General features: G+C 28.9%; 1 protein-coding gene and 1 long non-coding RNA gene across 3 annotated transcripts in view; one reads left to right on the top strand and one right to left on the bottom strand.

Annotated features, from left to right (window-relative positions):
• Window positions 1-23,021, bottom strand: part of tei (irregular chiasm C-roughest protein teiresias) — a 247,109-nt gene that overhangs the window by 67,441 nt on the left and 156,647 nt on the right. The window lies entirely within an intron of this gene.
• On the top strand, window positions 6,296-7,968 carry LOC148235199 (uncharacterized). Its single transcript, XR_015809615.1, has 3 exons — window positions 6,296-6,429; window positions 6,496-6,539; window positions 6,754-7,968. It is a non-coding gene; the product is annotated as an uncharacterized LOC148235199 (long non-coding RNA).

Below are 23,021 nucleotides of genomic sequence, written 5' to 3'. Positions count from 1 at the left end.
ATTTATGACATATGAATACACCCTGTATAAAATATCACCACAAACTACCGTTTGAAGCATACTTTTAATGTAGCACATAAAGCTCTCATGTATTATTACTCAACTTTAATAATCGTCCTTGCGGTTTCAATAGAAACTTTTTACGTTACTATACTACCACCAAACATACTTATGTACGTATGTACATTTGTACATTACTACTAGTCTCTCATTACAATATAAATTTGCATTAACCAATTCACAATTTAAGTTTTTTAAAATCAAACATAAAACTGTTTTATAAGAAATAAAAAAACGAGAATAATATAAAAACGGTAAAGCATATGTTAAGCGACAGGAATATCAATGATTTTGAGCCATGCCAAAGGTCAGTGGATCTTGAATCGTCGACCAGAGTGAGTCGCGACAGTCATTCAGCATTTCGTTCTTGCCTATTCGGGCCTCTAGTAAAAGCCTTTTAGCAAGTCATTTACGGCTGCGAGCCGCAATTTGCTATATTTTGTTTATTGCCAAGACTCACTGCAATTGCCCTACCGTTGGGTTTGCAATTATGGCCAGTCGGGTCCATATTCTGATCCCTACATTCATTAGCGCCTTCAGAGGCTCTCTAACTGCATTCACAGAGTACCGATTTCACCAACCACAGCTCAAGATGGAGCGTTTCCGAGGGTCTACTTCCCCAGATATTGTGCGTTTTAATCAATATTTACAGTGGCGTCAATCATTAGTTTTAAACCAGTTATCTGTTTGTTTTTTTATAAATATTAAATTTTTATAAATATTAAAGTGTTTCAATCGTATTCTAAAACTCAAATACAAATATTACAAATACATAATTTAACCTGACAGGCGTAAGTCCAATGCGTTACAACGGGATAAATCTGTACCAACTGAGTAAGTCAATCAGATACAAGCAAGTATTAACCACCAGACAGAAAGTCTGGGAATCGGTAACATCTATAAATTATTATGTGTAATATAATTTATGACCAATAATAGCGCATTTTTATAAATAAAAATTCGAGTGACGCTGCCGGGGCTCGAACCTGCAAACCTCAGAGTCTATTCCGTCCTTTATATAATATTATGCTTGTATTATATTATTTACAAATATTGGTACAAATATACACACCTACATTATAAAATTTCCTTGAATCAAAAACAATAAATTTTATTTTTAAGTACCACTATATATCATGTCGACAGTTTTTTGGGGCAAAGGGGAACGTAGAATGTTTTGCACATGTTCCATATTGATGCATTCTGCATCGTTATTCAAAGAGATTTCAACAACGATTAATAAAAATTACTATAAAGGAAAAAATATTATAAAACTGTTGATAAACTAAGTGATTTTGATAAATTCATTCTGTAGAGTTACATGGTATTCTAATATAATTAATAAGGATTATTTTTAAATGTAATCTTAATAAACTTAATTAGTGACAATTATAACAAAATATATATAATTTTGCTAGCAAAAAAATATGCAGCTGTTGACTAACATACTTTATTAAAATTAAATAAAGCTTGTTGCATTATCATTTTTTTTAAATAAAAGTTTCAAAAAACCATTTTGAAATTTGATAAAAAATTTTAAAATAAAATCAAGGGTATCTAAAATGGTATTAATAATAAATATGACATGATTGGTATTTAAAATCATATACCATGAATAGTTTTTAGTATTATAATATTATATTATTATTATTGTCCTAGAATATTAAGAACATGGTTTATAGTGCAAGAGTCCAAAATTAATTACATACTTGACACTCGAATTTCGACCTTTGAAAAACAGCTTGATCAGGAGTTAAAATGGGTGCTATAAAATAAATGGAAAAATTGTACCGTCGCCAACTAGCCAGACCAGAGATGACAGAGATGAGAGGTTGGCGAGACGAAGAGAAGATTTAAAGTGTACTCGAACAAATGGCAGATATGAGTGGGAGCCGAGAAAATGAAACGGGCGGGACGGGGCAAAAAACGACAATTGTAATGGAACGCCAGTGGGTCCACGAGATAACTGCTACAGCATCGAAGAGAACGGTTCTAAAGAGAATAAGAGAGAGAGGGTGTTCTGCGCTGTTTTTGTATTAAAATAAGAAACGTATTTAAAGTTGAAACTTTCGACGAAGTGCGCCTCTTCTACATTATTATTTCGAAGCTACAATCTCAATATTGAATCAGGGTAACGAGTCTGCAGGGTAGATAGATAGGAAGAATGTGAATTTTGATTAAATCAAGCTACAATAATGTAAACTAGAAGATGGTTTTGATATTCAGAATTATTAGCAAAATAATACTATTGTAGAGAATAAAATATTTTCTTTCTACATAAAATATATCTTTTTACATAAAAATTATGAAATTTATTTTAGCTACATATATCATTAGTTTGCTTATTCTAAAAAAACGGTAAATGGACATACGACTTTTCCATATCTAACTGTATGTCATGCAAATTGTCAAATTGTCATTGTTTTAGTTTAATCATGATTAAATAGTTTGTGGCAAATTTTATTAATCTACGCGTTTCAGAATAAAATTGCATTAAAAAACATATTTTTATGTACTTGTTGTTGAAGCAAAAGTTATGGGAAATGGTGATACATAAAACTACGAAATTTATTAGCAAAAAATAGTACAGTAAAAATCAGTGTGCATTTTGAATGTTAATCTTATATATGTGGCAAAAATCTTATTATCCAATGTACAAACCACAAACAATGATCGGGATTTAACAACACAATGACATAATCTAACTATTTGTATAGAAAACAATTAAACATAAAAACATATTGTTTTAAGTCACTAATGTTTATTAAAAAAAATATAGCTAATTTCATTATAAAAGCTACATCGTGTTATTTTCTTTCTCAAGAAATTACACAATTTTATATTGTAATAAAATAGTAAAATAACTATTAAAAACTAGTTTTTGAATAACATACATAATTTAAATCGATTGCATTAAAACAGCAAAATATGAAATTTAAGGTTGTTTAAGTAACTAAATTATTTTTAATGCCAAAGAAGATTTAAACCACAGAATAAATTGCATAGCATTTACAAAACGATATTTAGCTTGCAACTAAATATAGATATAGAATAAAGCTTAAGAATATTTCATTGGTTTTGGTAATGATAAGGGATTCTGTGTCGAGACAATCCATGAATTTCCAGTTTTTGTACCGTCTTGTGTTTCGGTACTATATATATATATAGCCAGAGACTTTCTGATTTTAATACAAATTTCCCACTAAGAATTTTTGTATGAAATTTAATATATAAATAAATACGTTTTATATTAATATTGTATATTTAAATAGTATTGATATGTAAAAATTTAAAATAAATATGTATGTTCAAAGGTATATGTATTTTTTAGCATTTTTTTCATTTAATTGAGAATAAAAAATATAAACTTTAAGCTTTAACTTTATGCTTTACATTTTAACAATGCACAGAATCTACTTACTTACTAATAATTATAATCATTTTGTGGCCTAAATGTAATTCATAAAAAGACAAAAAAAAATGTTTTTACATAATAACGCTAATTGAGACGACAGGCTAAAATTTATTAGATTCCATTTCGTCAGACATTTCCACAAACAAACAAGTAAACACTTAAAAAATGTAAATTCCATTCGAGATATTTATGAAATAAATATGTAAATGACTTCCGGGTGAAAAAATAATGAATAAAACACGATTTGTCGCATAAATGGTTCATTTTCTTTGGTTACGTTACGTTAATAGGATTTAAATGAAAATTAAATATTGTTCTAAAATAAATTAAAACCATTTTTATATACATTTTTGAAGCTTACACAAAATAACGACATATTGTCAGTTATGTAGTTGTATATATGTTAAATATACTCTTTTTTTATAAAAGTAAGCTAATTAAAAATTTACAAGAAATTAAAATAATATTATTAAATTATAAGTTGACTTTAATTTTGTTTTTGGATTTGAACTCGTTTCATTCAATCGAGTCCATTTAGTCGTTTATCCGCGAGAAAAAATTCCACTTGACTAATTAGTCAAAAACATCTCTCGTCGAGTACCGTAATTAATTTGGATCCTCTCGGAAGCGGTAAAGAAAAAATAAAAGCGCCAGATACGATCGGAGAAGAGTAATCTACCCTGGGCGAGTGAAATTTATGGGGCCCCGAAAATATTTTAATACTGCGGTGGCTCATTAAAAGCGCGACCTTGGGGCCTTATTATAAATGGCGACCCTCGCGTTTCGGGAGCCTCAAGTTGATGTCCATCGGAGCGAAAAGGCCAAAAAGCCAGACGAAATTCCCGGAAGACGGAAGGGCTGATTCTTGTATTGATTGAAGTGACGAAATAAAATAAGAAAAAGTGGTAGCTTTTCTTTTTTGGCAAGATCGGATCTTATCTGATTATGAAAAATGTATTATGGTGTAATAAAATTAGGTGAATTATAAAATGGGGCAATATAAAGTATAAAGGAGAAATTGCGGCACGTGATAGAGATAACCGCAAATGTACGTGTCGCGACTCTAAACTCGGACATTATTATATCTAGGATCAATTTAGGATTTTTGTTAAAAAATGTGGACAAATTAAGTCAAAATTTTGGTTTTAAAGAGCTTTTAAGATAAAATGTATCTGTTTAAAAGTAGGTGCCGCATAATTTATTTGAAAACAAATAATATCTAATCATCCAAATTTTTATTATATTATAAATAGCACACGTTTTATTACATACTTTTTTGCGGTTTAACTGTTCCTTTAAACTCTAAAGTATTAAAGCACTACAATTTTATTGTATCATTTTTAATTTAAAAGTAATATAATACAACTAGCTGTCGGTACCTCACTATCGTGAGGTACCGACAGCTAGGTATACCGGAATACCGGTATACCGGACCCTCAACTTTTTGGGTTTTAAATATAATTTTTGCTTCGTTCTGATTTTTTTAAATATTTAAAAAAAAATGAATGGTTCAAATTGGACATTATTATTTAGGATTTTCAATAATAGACAAAATGGTTTAATCTATAAAAAACTACTAACATTTTCAATTCATTTGAAAATAGGTTTACAACTTGACTAAATATTTCCAGAAGAAAACATTTTATATTATTTATTAGATTTGAAACGTTAAATTTTATCGTTATATTTGAAACTTAGATATTTAATGATAAATCTAAATATTGCATATCATTTATAAATAGGTTTAGAACTTGGCTAGATAATAATAAATTGAAAATTGTACAGTGAAATCTCAATACAGCGAAGCTTACGGAACCAATAAATAAATTGCATGTAACACAAATTTATCATAAATTTAAATCTTAGCAATAAGAACTTTTTTTAGTTACACCATAAGTTGATTTATAATTTAAAAAAGTTGTTTATATGTTTTATGTGTAAATATAAAAGCCAATTAGAAAGAAATAATAAACTGAAAATATCAAGCACTTAATCTGTTACTTTAGACCAAAAGTGCGCTTTAAAAATAATAATAATTTTGAGACCTTTGTCAATTTTTATTAAAAAATATTTATATTTATATATTTTTTTAAATAAATGATTCATCTGCGCAGCATTAATAATTTTAATAATTAATAAGTGCAAAAAAATTTCACATTATTTAAAATTAATAATAAACTAAACATATTTAAAATCTATAACAAATTAAGAATATTTAAAATCCATAATAAAATAAAAAATATTTTTAAGGTTGAAAAAAATATTTTGAATAAATAAAAATTTATTCTAAAACTTTATAATTTAAAAAATATTTAAATAAGTTAAAAAAATTAAATTAGTTATAAAATATTTTACAATTTTGTGTAGTTTCCTTTCAAAGGGGTCAGTAAGAGAGATTCTTGCAACACTATGTGTTTAGTAATTGGTTGGTAATGAATAGTACTTATTTTGAAATTTTCCCCACTTTTTTTTTAAAATGTTTTTTCAAGCGAAATTTTAAAAATTCTCCAAAAACTATTAATTTAAATTGCCAACGTTCGCCAAAATTCAAGTACATATTTTTTTTTGTTAAGAGAAGCTAATAAAAATCCACATTATTTATATTATATTTTAGATACCGTATAAACTAAAAATATTTAAAAAAATATTTTTTTTAGAATTTGATGATTTTTAAACATATATTGATAAGTGTTTTACAATTTAAATCGTTAAAATCAATTTCGTAGTTCGTTCTTAAGCGCGCGGTGATATCCCGATCATGTATCGGGATATCCCCTCAGTTGCTTACATTTGACAGTTCTGTCATCAGTCAAGCGCGCGCCGGGTTACAGCTTAGTGCGATTCAATAAACAGTAAAATATGTTAATTAAACAAAGCATTTTTCATACTAAGTTTCAATTGAAGATGATTTAAAGTGTATAACATAATTAAAACTATAAATTATGAGTGTGCCAGTAAGTGTTTGGTTATATGAATAATATGTCACGGTTATTCTAACAAAATTACCATTGACTTTCCAGGATCTAATATTAAAAGACAAACAGCGTTGATTGGACAATTAAAGGTATACATACCAAAGTTAATTAAACAAAGTAACATTTTACCCACTATATAGTATCGTTTACAGTTAATTATATAATATGTGTTTAATCCTCTACAGTATCTTCCGTCAATTTTGTTCTTCGCTTGTCGTTTAAATTTAATTTATGGATTATATTAGTAGTAATAATGTGTTCAATGCTTAACTCTTGATAAAGGTGTTTTTAATTATTTTTCAGAAGCAATGAGGGAGCAATTTGTTGACTTATATGGCCACAACGTAGAATTGGTATATATAAACAAAGAGTGAATCTTCTCATGTTGAAGTCACTGTCAGCAAGTATTATCTTTTTGTAAAGAACATACTATATAAGTTTGATGTAACTAAATATCTTGAATTTGGCTATTCCGAAAGAGGAATGAAGGCACAGAACAAAAATTGAACATATTTTGCCACATCGGAATTGAAAATAACCTACTCTTAGATATTTTGGCTATCGATTATTCCAGGTTTGCGATCACATATATATAATCATTGTAAATTGTCGTTTATTAGATAACATCCAAGGAACTACACATTTATAAGCTGTCCGTTGGTTGATATATATAGCCGACAGCGCCGATTTGATCGACATTAACTTTCAATCCTCATACATACTAAGGATATATTACACGTTCACGTTTAAAATTGTGCATTAAATCGGAAGCAATGATAATGTTTATGTAATATAAAAGGAGAAATTCACTTTTGGGCCCCGGAGCCCGGTGACGGGAATTCAAAATTTGAATATTTCATTACGAAGATTGTTTTATGATTGTTTATCTAATTTAATCAATGTATTATTCTAATCCTCAACACATTATGTATATATTTAATTTTCATAGTCATAACACACCTAGTTAAGTTGCAATCTGATTATTTACAAAAGGAAAAACTCACTTTTCGGCCTCGGAGCCCGTCGCCGGGAATTCAAAATTTGAAGATTTCATTACGAAGATTGTTTATCTAGTTTAATCAATGTATTCTTCTAATCCTCAACACATTATGTATATATTTAAGTTAACATAGTTATAACACACCTAGTTAATTTGCAATCCGATTATTTATATTCAGTCAAATGACGAATTAATGAAAATTATTGTCGCGTAGCAAAATTTTATTATTAAATAAAAGCGTTGTCACGGTACTGTCTATTTGAATTCGAATGCTTATTTTTCATTGGTCCAAACTATTTGAATATTTGAATGCTTATTTTTGATTGGTCGAAACAACAGAACGCATTGCCGGCGGCTCAAAAATCAATCGGAGCAAATTCAATTTTTATTTTTATTATAATTTATTATTATAATTCCTTTGTTTACGTGTATTGTTACACACCGTTCATACAAAGCGATACGATTTACAGAGTAGAGGAATGAACGGAGAATGTTTCATTTAAAGTTATGCGCGTCCGGAAGCGACGGCTTAGAACAATTATATATAAGATGTAACTTGATACCCAGATTAATGGCTGACATATAGAGATCAAAGGTGTCTATTATACATTTCAAGGGATAAGCGCTTGGTGGAGACCGTACGTGACAATAGACGGATGCATTAAAATAGCCGTTCGGAATATTTTTATTTGGCAAGTGCTTATATATATATTGTATTGGCAGCACTTTAGATATGCTTATAAAATTACAGTCAATTCAAAAGACAGTTTGTCAACCGTTCCAATCTGATTAAAATGGACAGATGTAACACCAAACTTTTTATTCGAAAACAGATGGGATCACAATACAATTTCTCACAATTTGACGTTGCATAACTAAAGTCTCTCTAATTGTATAGAAAAGCGAATACACAGGGAGCAAATAATAATTTAGATCAAAGCACCAGCAATCAAAGATTTTTAACTTAGACTCACTGCATTTGTACAAGCTCAAATCTAGTGGACTTATTGAGCAACGACAGACGAAAAAGATCGAAGAAGCAGCCGCTTCTCTCTTTACGTTAACCTTGATTCATCTCGACTGTATTTTTTATGCAAGAGGATTTTAGGTATACCATAACATAAATATACAATCTGTGAGTGGGTCAAATTGTTACAATTTTAATTATTATCAAAATGCTTTGTCTTAAATGAAATAATAAATACCCATGACACAAAGGTCAGGAAACTACTAATTAATCTATTAAAGACCTGGTTTTGGGTTAACATTATGCTAGCAACTATTTTCCACTTATCAGTTAAGCTGCATTAAATAAATAAATTGAAGAAAATTACGAAAAAATTTTATTATAGTGTTTTTGCTAAGAATGTTGGGTTAGCTAAAGATGCTTGGAACGTTAAGCGAAAACGTTGTGTCGAGTCAATATTAATTTAGGTATTATTAGCCCTCTAAGCTAAAGCACTTACGAAAGCAGTGCAACACTATCTTACCCATAAAATAGGTCATTATCCCGAATTAGTGAACAACACCATAACGAACGATCTCACCTCTAATGCCGTAATACACCGATTAAACGTCACACTGATGATGTTTATAACTAAATTAACCAGTTAATTCTAGATTTAACCAATCAATAATATCTCTCCCCTCATCCCTGTCGTCCTCTGCAGACGGTTAATCTATGCAAATTGCATAGTTCCAAACCACGAATCTCGCTCACCGTTGGAGGGTGTTCTTAGTAAAGGTAATATTGAAGGTCGTCCCTTTTAGACAAATTGCCAATTTAACCCTCCCCCCCATTTCTAGGGCCCGCTTTCGATTAATTCTCGAAATTAATTTGCCGATTGTCCGACTTGAGAAACGACGAGTTTTTACCTTCGTCAGGTACAAGGTAAGGACATTAATTAGGCCTCCCCGCGTTTGATCGATCAAATTTGTGAAATTTCAATGCGTCGATTAAAGGCTGGAGGCGGAAGACCAGTAAGCCGCAAATTAAATTAATTTCCTAGGGGGCAAAATATAGGCGATAATTGCCTTTCGTTGTTGGGTGTGAAAATTTAATGTAAAACATTCGATTCGCGTCACTGCCGAGCTGTGGTCGAAAGCCATTATTCAATAATGGAAGAAAATCTATAATTAAATATGAGAGGCACATGAAATATGATCTTTTTCAATTCATATATTTATAATTATTATGTTAAACATTAGCATTATATAGTTTAATTAGCCGCAGTTAGTGCTTGAACAATAAAAAAATCATTAGAAATAATACTAATAAAAAACTCTTAATAATAAATAATTAAATTAAACTATTTTTTGTTCAAAATTTTAGTTGTTATTTACCACAATTACTTATTCTAAAGTACGGAAATATAGCTTAACAAAATAATGAAATTTGTTTTCAGATTATCGGTGATGATTATTTTAGCGGAGCTAAAAATGATTTAGACTAAAAACCTTTAAAAAGTTGAGAAACAATTTTTTGGTTAGTTGCTATTCATATTGTCATAAGGTTAAAATAGCGTAATCCGTAAAATCTCAAATTAGTAACTATAATTTTTAATTTAAAAAATATTATTTTTTATTTATAAAAATGCGCTATTATTAAATACTAAATTTTGCTGCAAAGTCCCGAGAGACTTTCTTACATTACAGTTATCTGTAAAAAGTTTATTATGTTATAATAATATCACAGATTATGTTTTCATATATTAAAATTAAATTGCTCTAGGTCATGCATATGTGACACCTATTGTTTGTTAGCTATAATCATAATAAATAAATAATGAAATCTAGCGGTTAAATTTGTTCCGAAAAAATTAAAACATATTATTACAAACTAATTTTCTAAATTACACGTGTCAACTAGTCTTAAATTAAGTTTTATTATTTAAATTATTTTATAAAGAATTTAATATTAAAATCAAAACACATAATTATTATCTAAAATATTTTTCAAGAAGATCCTAATTTAAAAGATGTTTCTAAATATCTCAAAACTATTTTCATAATATTTTTTTTAGGCAAATTATATATTTGAACAACGTTTAAATAAATTAATAAAAATATTATTTACTTCATTTAATGTGTATTTCTAATATTTTATATCATTACTTTGTCCAATCAAAAGTCACGACTTAATCGCTTAATGTGTTTTAAAGCTTTACTATTTTTTTCTAGAAAGATAATATAATTTACTTTCGCCGGTAAAATAATATAATGAATGGTATTGTGTTTTAGAAGTATGAGAGGCGGTAATTTATATTCTTAGAACAACTCTTTAAAAAAGATTACAATGACGCTCTATTTCATTCCTTAATATTCATAAGTAAGAAGATTAAAAAATAATTTAGTTACACTTATATAATTTAATTAACGAGTCAAGAGCGATACTACTATTTGTAATATTTTAAATAATTTTATAAGAATTAAAATTTATGGTAGATTGTATATATTAATGTGGTGCAAGTTAATAGTTATTTAAAACTTCAAAGTGAAATTATGCATATAGTTAAAATACTTTCTTAAAAAGCTTTTTATTATTTGCATTGTTATACTAACCATATATAAAATGAAATACATAAAGTATTAAATCGATATATATATATACAATTACAAGCCAAAATCTAAAGCAAAGCTTTTTAAAATAATAAGAAAACAACAAAAGGATTATTATCTATATAACTGTTTTTTTCAATACACATCATTTTAGATCACCTTATTAGTATGCATAATATTTTCAGTTTTTATGGTGAAAAAATCTCATGTTTTTGTCCATTTTATAAAAAATCAATAAGGGTTTGATGTATTACATATATTGCAAATAAATATATCTTAGAAAGTAGGACACAGCAGTTAATATACATCTGAAAGCAATTCATTGATCGGTCAAAAGAATATATATTCTTAACTGTCGCGGTTATTGGTTTAACAATATAATAGTGGAAAAGTATGTTACTAGCTTATTTGGCAAAAACTGAGCAATAAAATGCTTTTGGGAAATACTGTATGGATTTATAAGTATAAATTATAATTTTGTTTTTATTATTAGCATGAGTTACATGACCTCAATTATTATTTTTATTCTTTAGCATTTTTTATTTTAAATAAATTAATGTTTTTAAAAAAAAAATGAAACGATAAAATATTTAACTTATCGCGAAATAATTTTCTTTTTAAAAATACGGAAACCTTCAGATCTATTTTTTGTAAAAACTTATGCAGTTATACATATATGCAGTGGAGGATATATTAGGCTATTATTTATTTTATTTATTAAATTATGACCATCGTGATCTGACAGGTTAACCTAATGCGTCACGATTGCAAAAAGAATGAAATATATTACAATTTAAAGATACATACAAATAAACACATATATACATATGAATACATACAAATTCGTATACGCACACACACATACATACACATATAAGTAAGAACACGAAAACAAGATAAAATAACAGACACAAATCTCCTCAACAAGTGTGCATTAAGAAAATGTCGATATTGAGCAGACAACGGCCTTAGCCAGAGAAAAGTTGGCAAGTGCTCTAGTTCTAGACTTTACAGGCAAGAACAGTGGACGCGACCGAGAACTACAACCACCTTCCGGAGCCCACATTTAGAGCTGCTTTAGCACCGAAGGATTATCTACCATGCCTCTGAGCAATTATATAAACACTTCTGCGTGTTGACAAAAAAACGTATTCCAGCGCTCCCAAAATAAAAGCACTGGGAAACAAGAACGGATAATACCCGTATTCTTTCAAGTATAAATATCGAAAGAATTTACGCTGTACTTTTTCCAGCTTCAATTCATTATATTGACTCATTACGTCTGAAATCTAAATAATAGAGCTAGTTTCTAGTATGCTGCATCATAAAGAGTGCGCAATACTAAAGTATTCCTGAAGCAGCGCCAATTTTTAAGATAAAACTAAGAAGTTTTAATGATTTGCTATGAGTCTCTGCAATGTGCTGGCTTAATTTCCAACTTTTTTCGAAAGTCATACCTAAATCCTTCGTAAAAGAAGATCTGTTTAGAATATATCCGTCGAGATGTTAGGAATATTTTGTCGGATTCAACGACCTTAAAAAGTAAATTGTGTGATATTTCTTTACACTGAAAGGCAATTGGTTATAGCAAGCCCACTTTCATAAAGAATTGAGATCCTTCTGCAAGTCGAGGGAATCCGAAATCAACTGCACTTTCTTGAAAATTTTCAAGTCATCTGCATATAATAAAGAAAATTAATGATTCTATGTCATTAATGAACAATATAAACAGCATTGGACCCATGTTGCATCCTTGAGGTACTCCAGTTCTGAAAAAGGGTTTTTATGCTTGATGAACTGATATCTATTGGTCAAATAATTTGAGAAGAGGTATATAAGACCTTCAGAAAACCCGAAATTATATAATTTTTTCGCAAGTAAAGCATGATTAACTTTATCGAATGCCTTTGTATATAACGTCCACTTGTACACCAGAGTCCAATGATCTTGAAACAAAGTTGGACAAAACCATAAGTTTAGTGACAGTGGATCGAGATTGACGGAAACCGTGTTACTGCTCGAGAAGCATAAACCTGCAATGATTAAAAATTATAAAGAACAGTTATTTATTTGCTTGTTCCATATATTGGGAGTGTACATATTTGTAAAAACTTTGAAATGCTTAGTGTTGTTGATATGATGATATATTCATATCATACTTATTACATACTTTATTTTAATACCAATTTCCAACTGTTATTTTTATGCTGAATTCGTTACTTTTTTGCTTAACTGAACGTAAAAATTTCTCCAAATCGTGTGTGTTAGTAATAAATGAAAATTGCAATTAGTGAAATTGAGCGAATAATTTAACGAAACCTTCGCTGTATCCGTTGCTTCGCTACAGCGAAAACTGTCCAAAATTTAATCCCCAGATGTAACTTGGCCATATTTTACGCGGCCAGTCGTTTATCCCGGTACCCACTATATTAAGTTATCCGGATAACGTAACTTGCGCTATCTGCAAACGGCGGGGTTGCCGTTTCGTTTAAATTTAAACACATGGCCCCGTTTGCAAGCGACGTATTAAAGTGTTGCCATTTTAAAATAATTACGACGTCATCGACGCTGCTTCAAAGGACATCTATCTCTGTATTTTGCTTTGAACGAGGGAAAAATAATTAAAATCGCTAAATTACGTTGGATATACACATTTAAAAGTAATTAAAATACGATATTAATTTTCATTTACGCGTATTTGTGTATTATTTTTTAATAAATAAATATGTGTGCTTAAGGCTGGCACTAGACGTTTCAGCGCCCCAGGGAAGATTCTAATAAATTTGCGTTCCACTCTCAACTAATTATTTTTTATTATATGTACATATATCAAATATTAAAATAAAACCATAGAACGATATGATATTAATATTTTTTTTTGATGAACTATTTATTTAAAAGAGAGAATCCCTAGAATTTAAAGATATTTGGGAAGCACAAATAGAGAAAAAAACGCGTGAAATGAATATACGAATAATAAAGTTTTAAATTTGACTCACTTCTCGTATATAAATTACTTGTATCTTCAACGAGATAAAACCTAACAATGTAACTATAAATTAAACACGGCGCAAATGGTTACAGTGTAACCGTTACACTATAGCGACGCTTGCATAGCAAATGGCGGGTCCTAGCGCGGAAGATGGCGGCTCATTGGCATTGGCGGCGCGTGCGGGACCCTTTGGCGATTCTGGCGGAGACCTCCTGTAAATCTCGCCGGAAAGAGGTCTTGATTTGAATATGCACCGGCGGCGAGGTAGCGCTTTAATTAGGCGAGGCGGCGCCATATTGCCCAACATGGCCGACGGATAGTTTCCGCCCAACATGCTGGATAGTGTCGACAGCTCGAGCCAAACTAATTAGTCATTATATAATAAAAACTGTCGTCGATGGATTGCTCGGGCGTAAAAAATAAGCTGTTCAAATAACGATTAGATCGGGCAAAACCTAAGACATATTTTTATCTATATATCGTAAGTTTAGAATACGTTTATATATGAAACAACTAGAGATGATAGATATTTTTGTGCTGAATCTACTTAAAATCGTTTCTATGCAATTATTTGTGCAATATTAGTTTTTTTAATATATTAAAAAGCTACGTTGTTTCTCCTTTCGCATATTAGAGTCGATTAAAAAGTGACATGGTCATTTTAAGCACACTCTGCAAACAAAATATTGCTTGAGCTGTGAATTCGCTTACATTTTACAAACCTTAAGGTTTTAATTTTCTTACATACACATATAAAAGATAGCGGAACTTTTCGCTTTAATGACACTAAAAACTCCATAGTTTTATTTCGTTATAAAATTGTGCTCGTATTATATTCTACGATTAATCTTTGTTATTTATGTCAGTCTCGTATTAAAGTTGCAAAAGTAACGTTAAACGTATAAACGTTCACTTTTAAAGCGGACAACTAATTGAACTGTTGCTTTTACGGTTCTGCACAAATAACCATCTTTAAAACGTCGTTGTCGTCGACCAAACAGAAACAATAACGTACACGTGCACAAAGAAATATATTTTATTTATGATTATCATCTCAAGTTGTAGTTAGTATTGTTATAAAATATATATTTAAATAGTCGAAAGCTACATAGCTGAATTATAAATACAGCATTTTAAACATTTCACTAAAATTCAACGAATTATTTAATTAATTGTATTGTTTAAAATACAACAATTAATAATCATTATAAGTATGCACATAATTATTTAGCGAGATTGTGTTCTTACATGACTTCACGTATATTTACTTGAGAGTGCCACAACAGCCGCAGGGTCAATGGTACTTCTCGAAAATTGGTGCGATTTTGATATACGGCCCTTTGTTCATCCCTTTAGTGGCGTCGACACGGAAAATTAAATTATTAAATTATCCACGATTAACGAACAGTGCTTCTCAAATTGCGATACGTTATTTATTAGGCGCGCGAATTTACTTAAACGATCCTCATCCATCTTCTGCTGATAACATTACGACGCATTACCTGGTGAAATTTCTAACGCAAATAGGCTGTTTAAAAAGTTACCGAACTGTATATATGTGATATACATAATAATGCTGTTATATAAACAGCCATGATATCATTAAAGTGTATTTTGCTCTATATGTGTGTATTAGGTACAGCTACGGAAAATTTTGTAAAGCATTTATAAAATTAAATTTGTACGAATATTTTTAAAAAGTTTTCAACCGCTGCTCATTTTAAAACGCTGCATAAGTAAAGGCGGATTTATGCCTAATATGCAAACTTCTAAAAAGGTTTTAATAGGAATCTGAGAATGACAAAAAGGGGTTTACAAATTTAACTCGCCTTATTTTTGCTTAAGTAATGAAAGAAGACACTCAGATAAGAATCTTTTATGAAGGTGTTCGTGCCAGATGTAAAAAAGTATACATAGTTTCTCGAAAGATTTTCGATTTTCTATTACTCTAACCGGCCGACGGCGTTATCTTTGCTTTGGTGATTTAAGAATCCGCTTCGATAAGAATAAATTACGAATGGAAATCGGCAATATGCAAAACACTTCAGGTCTATTTTTATTTTTCGATAATACAAAAATGTTTTTTTGTATTTTTTTTTTATAAAGTAGCAACAATTGTCGTTACGATTATTATTGTTAGCCAAAGAAGCATTCAATTTGTTGTTGAGACAATTGGAAAATATCAATTCTGAGCTAAGCTCGTCGGGAAATTAAAGAGAAATTATATAATCTAAGAAACCAGACATTAATTTCATTCATTAAATATTTGTAAAATCCAGAATATTCATCAGTCAAAATAAGTGATTTCTTTAGCTATACTTTAAAAGCAGAAATATGTAAAATAGGGAAAGAAATTTTTCACAGATTATTTTATAAAGAAATTGAAAATTTATCATTGGCGCAACAATTAGGGAAAGAAATTTCTTTCAGGTTTACAGAAATTAGTGTAAGAAAGTGATCATCTTACAAATTAATGGGGAAGGAATTCAAAATATTTTATTAGACGGGCAAGAGAAAAAATAATTTACAGTGCCTATTTGAAACCTTGTTGTTGATTAAATCAACATCAACACAAAACGAGAGGATTCTCGAGAAATTTGAGCAGCGAAGTCAAGAATTCTCATTTCTCTAGAATAGAAAATCATTGAGAAATCAGAATGCCTAGGTACAGTACTTTCATTGGTATTTTAGGATTTTTTAAAATTTTGTGTTAAATTTTAACGTAATTTTAATTTTGAAAACAGAAAAGAGTCTGTGAAGCATAGTCTCATTTTAAGGCAACTTATTGTTGTGAGTTTTAATTTAACGAAAATTCTAAATTAATTTGCGTCGTTTTTACGATCAGTGACTTAACTGAAACTTAGTCAAATATATATTTGTGACACTTCTGCAACGTCACACTCCTTCGGCTTCATAAACCGAAAAATAAAATATTTAATAAAATTAGAATAATTAAGTCAAATTTAAAAAAAATCAATAAAAGTTTAGCAGTTTATTTCTATTAAATAAATAATAATAAGCTGCATGTTATAATAAAAATAACTTAATAGACAATTATTTTTTTGAGAAAATATTAAGCAATTTCAGTTTGGAAAAATATAGTAAAACACTGCAATAACTCATTTTGACTATCTTTTTGTAAAATTTAATACCAGAAAATTTGGGTTTATTATGTGAGGCACGCTTGTAACACTGACAACACATTCTTTGGTGGACCTCGACGGTAAGATGACGACCGGGGCGCCTCGTCCGCCGAAGTCTCGTATTATAATTTTTCAACAACATGTAACAAACTGTATAAAACTAAATAAACTACTTTTTTAGCGGTATAATCAGTGTATAATTGCCACTTATCACCCATCCGGCCAGCAAAATTCTAGAAAATATGTTCTTAGGTGTCGGTAATTCGGTAAATTTAAATATCATACGTTTATACATTTTAACGTAAGTTTATTTTGAAACTATGATATAATGTGACGATGTTTGCAAAGGACCAGATCGAATGGTTTTTTACTTATAAATTTACGGATCCCTATCTGACTTGTTTATTATAAAAACAAATGTTTGGGTCCGGGGATTCAGGGCATTATTAAAACAAATATTCCTAGCAAATTATTTGTCCCATAATTTCAATTATTATTTCATAAGTATACTGTTTAATTTTTTAATTTTTTAAAGCGCAGCTGTATTAAATATGTTTTACTGCAATTTATTAATTTGTTGAAATATGTTAAATCATAATTTAACTAATATAGTAAACAATAAAATATTATTGAAATTGCTAAGTTAATAAAACGATTGTCTAATGAAGATAAAAATATATTTGTTAAAAATCTATATAAAGTCAAAAAATTAAGTAGCGGTAAGGAACAAACTTCATAAAATTATAAGCAAATAAAATATAAATATAAAGTAAAGTTACTAATAAAATATCGATATAATTTGATAAAAGTAGTAAAAAGAGAAATAAACTTGATATTAGCCATTAATGCAACTTTCCAGTAAATTTGCATGCTCTTATCCTAACATAACCTAGACTAGTTACAAGCCAGAGATAAGTGGAAATATTATTTTAAAATATTAAATATAATAGCATTTTTTTCTCAACATATATTTTTAATACATAGACTTTTATATAGCAATATTGAAAGGACCGGCAACCAAATGGTTAAAGCCATCAAAATTAATATGTATCTTGATCATAAATATGTTACTACCAAAAAATGAATCTAATAATTTTTAAAAATTATCTAAAAATCGTGACAAAATTTAAAGCACCGTCGTAAAAATACATATATTAAGATTTATAATGTTGACAAAATCTTTTTGTATAGTATATATCTATACGTAATATTCTCATATTACGTATAGAAGATAAAAAAAACTATTTTTTATTACCACCTTAGTGCCTTTACATAGTCATGATAGAGTAACTTGTTTTTTGCGAACAGTTCAAAGATTTTATTTCATACGTTTTAACACAACCAATCGAAAGTTCAGGAACACTTTGAACATCCTATGTAAACGAATACTTCGCGTCTGAGAAAACTTTGAATATTATGTATTCGCTGTCAGATTTCGGTAGACGATCTGTCACGTCACGACAAATTTGCATACGTCTTCGTTTTGGGGAAAAGGTGAGATTTTTTTAACGATATCCATAAAGATCAGATAATATTTATGACGGTGCTAGCTTTGCTCTAATGGCATCTAAATTAACCACGTGTTTGATATTATATCATATATATATATATATATATATATATATATATATATATATATATATATATATATATATATATATCGTGCAAAATAAGCGATATTTAGACAGATTACAAAAAAGTGTATAAAAATATGTTTTTTTATGGTTGCATCGATTAAAGTTAATTTGTGTTGCTTAATGTATCATGCAAGTATTTTTTTCATTGAGATAGAATAATCTTAATTAAATGTGAGACATAATAATAAATTATTTGACTTTTTTTAATATGCAATTTTTTATAATTTTCATTTATAAAAATATAGATAATACTAAAAATACATGAATTTTATATTCATGCAAATTATAAGACAATAGCAAAATACCACCCGCATTCTAGAGGATGCACTTAAGCTTATTTACCACAATGCTTTTAAGTAACGGACAAACAAACGGTTTTTAACAAAGCATTCGACACAAAAACACATCTAGGAAACCCTACAGCAAACATATTGAAAAACAGTAATTTTACTGATTTTTCTATTATCGGTAAACTAATTGTATATTATTTTATTTTATTTGTATATAATTTCAGTTAGTGATTTAAGACGTTATAAACGTAATCTAAGTGACACAGCTAGTAGACTATATTTTACTCCACGAACTTTTATGTCACACCCTATATATACCATACACTGCGTAAGCACTACTCGACACAAAATATCCCTCTGAAGCGACGATAGATGATCGGTTCGTGACTCGTAGGTGGGTGTGGGGTATTCCGGTGCCACCCTAGTCCACTCACCGTTCCCGGGATGTCCCGTTTGTCAAAAAAGGGATGTTTATCACGGCGACCGCTCAATATAGCATTATGTGCCGATGATTCGCCGCAGCGGGAAATTCGGCATGAATGTTAACAGGCGGATATTGTTGCCGCTGGCCCATTTGTCAGGCCACCCCGTGATAATGTATGTAAAGCATGTCTTCTGTATGGAAATGGGGACGGTGGGAAACGGGGGGCGAAAGGAGACCCCACGTGGCGCGGAGAGATGACAACTTTGCTCAACAGTGATTATATGTGACAACTTATCATTTTTATGACGCTTAATGCCCCTGTGCCTCGGCAAACATTTGTCTTCTTGCTACTCGATACCTATGGATTGGGGCTGTCATCGGTCGGGATGTAAATGCGTTCAGAAAAGTGTATATAAAAAATGACGTTTGTTTAAAAGATATGGAATATATCATAAACTATATTCTTATAAAAGTTGCACTAACTTATTTTAGCTTACATTGCTTAAACCAGTATAAATTTGAGCCTTTATAATAAAAATAATTACTTTAAAACAAGCAAATAAGCACCAGACAATGGATTGAAAAAAATGTTATTTTCATACTAAATAATTCTATACATAAAATTCACCAGCTTCAATAGTACATACAATCTAAAATATTAGAAACTACGATAAAAACAACCTCAAACTAAAATATATTCATACAATAAAATGCTTAAGAGAAAAAGGACACATTTCAATGGTTTCAGTTTATTAGATAAACATATCCATATTATATCGTTTTCTTCTTTCTTTAAAAAAATTATAAGTTACTTATTTTACTTAAATAGTAACGTAATAATTAATACACTTACAATTTTTAAAACAATAAATAAAAGACCATCAGAATTCTATAACGATTTTTAAAATGCTGCTGAATAAATGAAATTTATTGATCAAAGAGTAGGTAATTAAAAAAATGATTTTTAACAAATTTCGGAGACATAACAAGCTTCCATTATATGTTAACAGCAAAAGAATTCGGCCGAAACGGAAGACTATTTTTACCAGAATAGGTATACATTTTGAAAAAAATTATAAGACCACTATAATTTACATTACTTTTATAAAATTATTAGTTATTAGTAGCAGATATTTATTTAACTAAAAAATAATAGGATTTTTAATAATATTACCACTATTTTAAATTGCTACTTTAATCCTTTCAACGCAAAGCTCATTATATGAAACTAGAGAAAAAGATAATTTACATATGTGTTTTAAATGTAGATTCGACTTTTTTCAACGATTTCAATACCAATCATAATAATATTTGAGGCAGAACCATAATGTATATGTATATAAATGGTAAGTAGAATAAACGTTACGCATGTTTGTTGTTTGTATGAATTCGCGTGCTTGTATAAATTAAAATATGGATAAGCCACTATTGTTTTTCGATTAAAATAATAATACTCTAATTTATGCCATATTATTTATAATTCGTTCAGAAGAGTTTGTTTGTCATCATATAAGCCTTTTTTTTTATTAAAACTGTTATTTAACAGTAGAATTATGTATTTAAGTTGAAATTAGCATATAAAAAGATTATTAGCCGCACGCGTTAAAACCAGCACTGTAAAAACATTCGCGGCGAAAAGGTCAAAAAACAGAGAATACGATAGTATATTTTATCATTTTTTATAAACACAAGCTTATTATTGCAAAAACAATGCGATCACCGCAAAAAACATCTTAGTTGAATCCTCGCTGTAGTTCTAAACAAATTAATATCACTAATTATTAACTGTTTTTTTGATTCGGTTTCTGTAACATTGAGAATCATATATTTACAAGTTATTAAATTTTCTCTATTAGATACGTATGTAGGCAAATACCTCTTTGCTAAATTATATTAACATTGTAAATGTATTATAGTTTGACAAATATATTTAACTTTCATAATGGTAAAACATTATAAGTTCGAACTTTTTGAGTTTTATGAACACCCTATACACAGTTGGATAAATAGAATAAATGAAAATTACACAGAGGGATTCGCCACAAGTAACCGGAAAATATCACACAAACAAAAGGTAAAAAATGGCGATGAATGCGGAAGAGCACAAAAAGCGTCAAAAATGAATTACTACATTGTGGACAAAGGCAATTTAAAAAGTATGGTGCATAGTAGGAATGCAATGGTCGGTCATAATTTTAGAGGATTTCCAAAATTGCTTCATAAATTTTTTAACCATTTAAATTTTTTTTGGAAGCGAATTTATTTCAGAATGGTGCCATTTAAACATAGTCACTTCTGAATTGTACTATTTTCTATTTAATTTGCTCAAAATTATTTATCATACACATTTTGTAAAATAATATGCTGTCTAAATCTAGAGTTCATTTTCACAAATTTATTGCATAAAATGTTACATTATTTTAGATATGACTTATTTTTATATTTTATTTCTAAAGCAAGCTTATCATTGATTTTAAAAACATATTTAAACTACTTTTATTCATTATTAATGCTTAAAAAAAAATAAGTTGAGCTTCTTAAAAAAAAAATGTATTTTTCTGATTGTCACTCGTATAATATTTACAATTAAATTTTTATTATATTTATTTTAATCCAGGCAATTTAACAGTTAAATTTCCACACCTCATAAAACGTTTATAATTACCAGAATAATATGAAATAATACTTTTTTTTCTGTGGTAGTCAGATAAAATTCGATAGATTTTTAGTCACAAACTTCTAAAGCACCAAATGAACATTTGTGACAAATTTATTGCGATGGAAAAAAGAACAAAAAAAAATATATATAAATAACGCAAAGAGTAATCATAAATAATGTAATGATTTATGTATGTATGTGTACCTTTGAGCCGATTTAGCTTTTCCCTGGGCTGGAAAATCGTTTCGTTTGTAAAAATTAAGGAAATATTTACATTGAATAATTTGCTGTGTTTGTTGATTCATATTTCAATCGACTCGACAATATTGATATGTTTAAAGTTATTTAATTTTTATTGATAATAAAATTAGCGGTAAACGTTGTTTAAGATAATTGAAATGACATATGTATTTGTACATATAAAAGCATTACACACATATAACGAGTCAATTGGTAAGTATATATTTAAAAACACTGATTCAATTACTAAAGAATTGGAAGCTTCTAAATTAATTATTTCAACACTAAAAGACAGCATTTAGTGGTTAAAGGTTTGATTAAATATGTAAACTATGTTAACTATATTGAGTTAATATAATAATATTATATCGAAAATAAAAAAAGTTCTCTAAATATTTACTTCTAGCTTAAAGGTTGTATTACCGTTGTATTAATATCAGCTAGACTTACGTATAAAAAAATGATTGATAGATTAGGCTACTTTATACGTATAAAAACCTTTGTAGTATTAAAATATACATGATATGTTTGTTTTATTTTTTATTTTATATGTATACGTTTTCATTTTTTCATTAAAGTATGAAAATTAAATTAAACTAATCCATTACGAATGGTTTTACCGGTACCA

This window comes from Plectrocnemia conspersa, unplaced genomic scaffold, assembly GCF_051122295.1.
Source record: "Plectrocnemia conspersa isolate PC_06_02 unplaced genomic scaffold, ASM5112229v1 ptg000005l, whole genome shotgun sequence".
In the NCBI taxonomy this organism is placed as follows: Eukaryota; Metazoa; Arthropoda; class Insecta; order Trichoptera; family Polycentropodidae; genus Plectrocnemia; species Plectrocnemia conspersa.
This window is presented reverse-complemented; position numbering and strand designations above follow the sequence as displayed.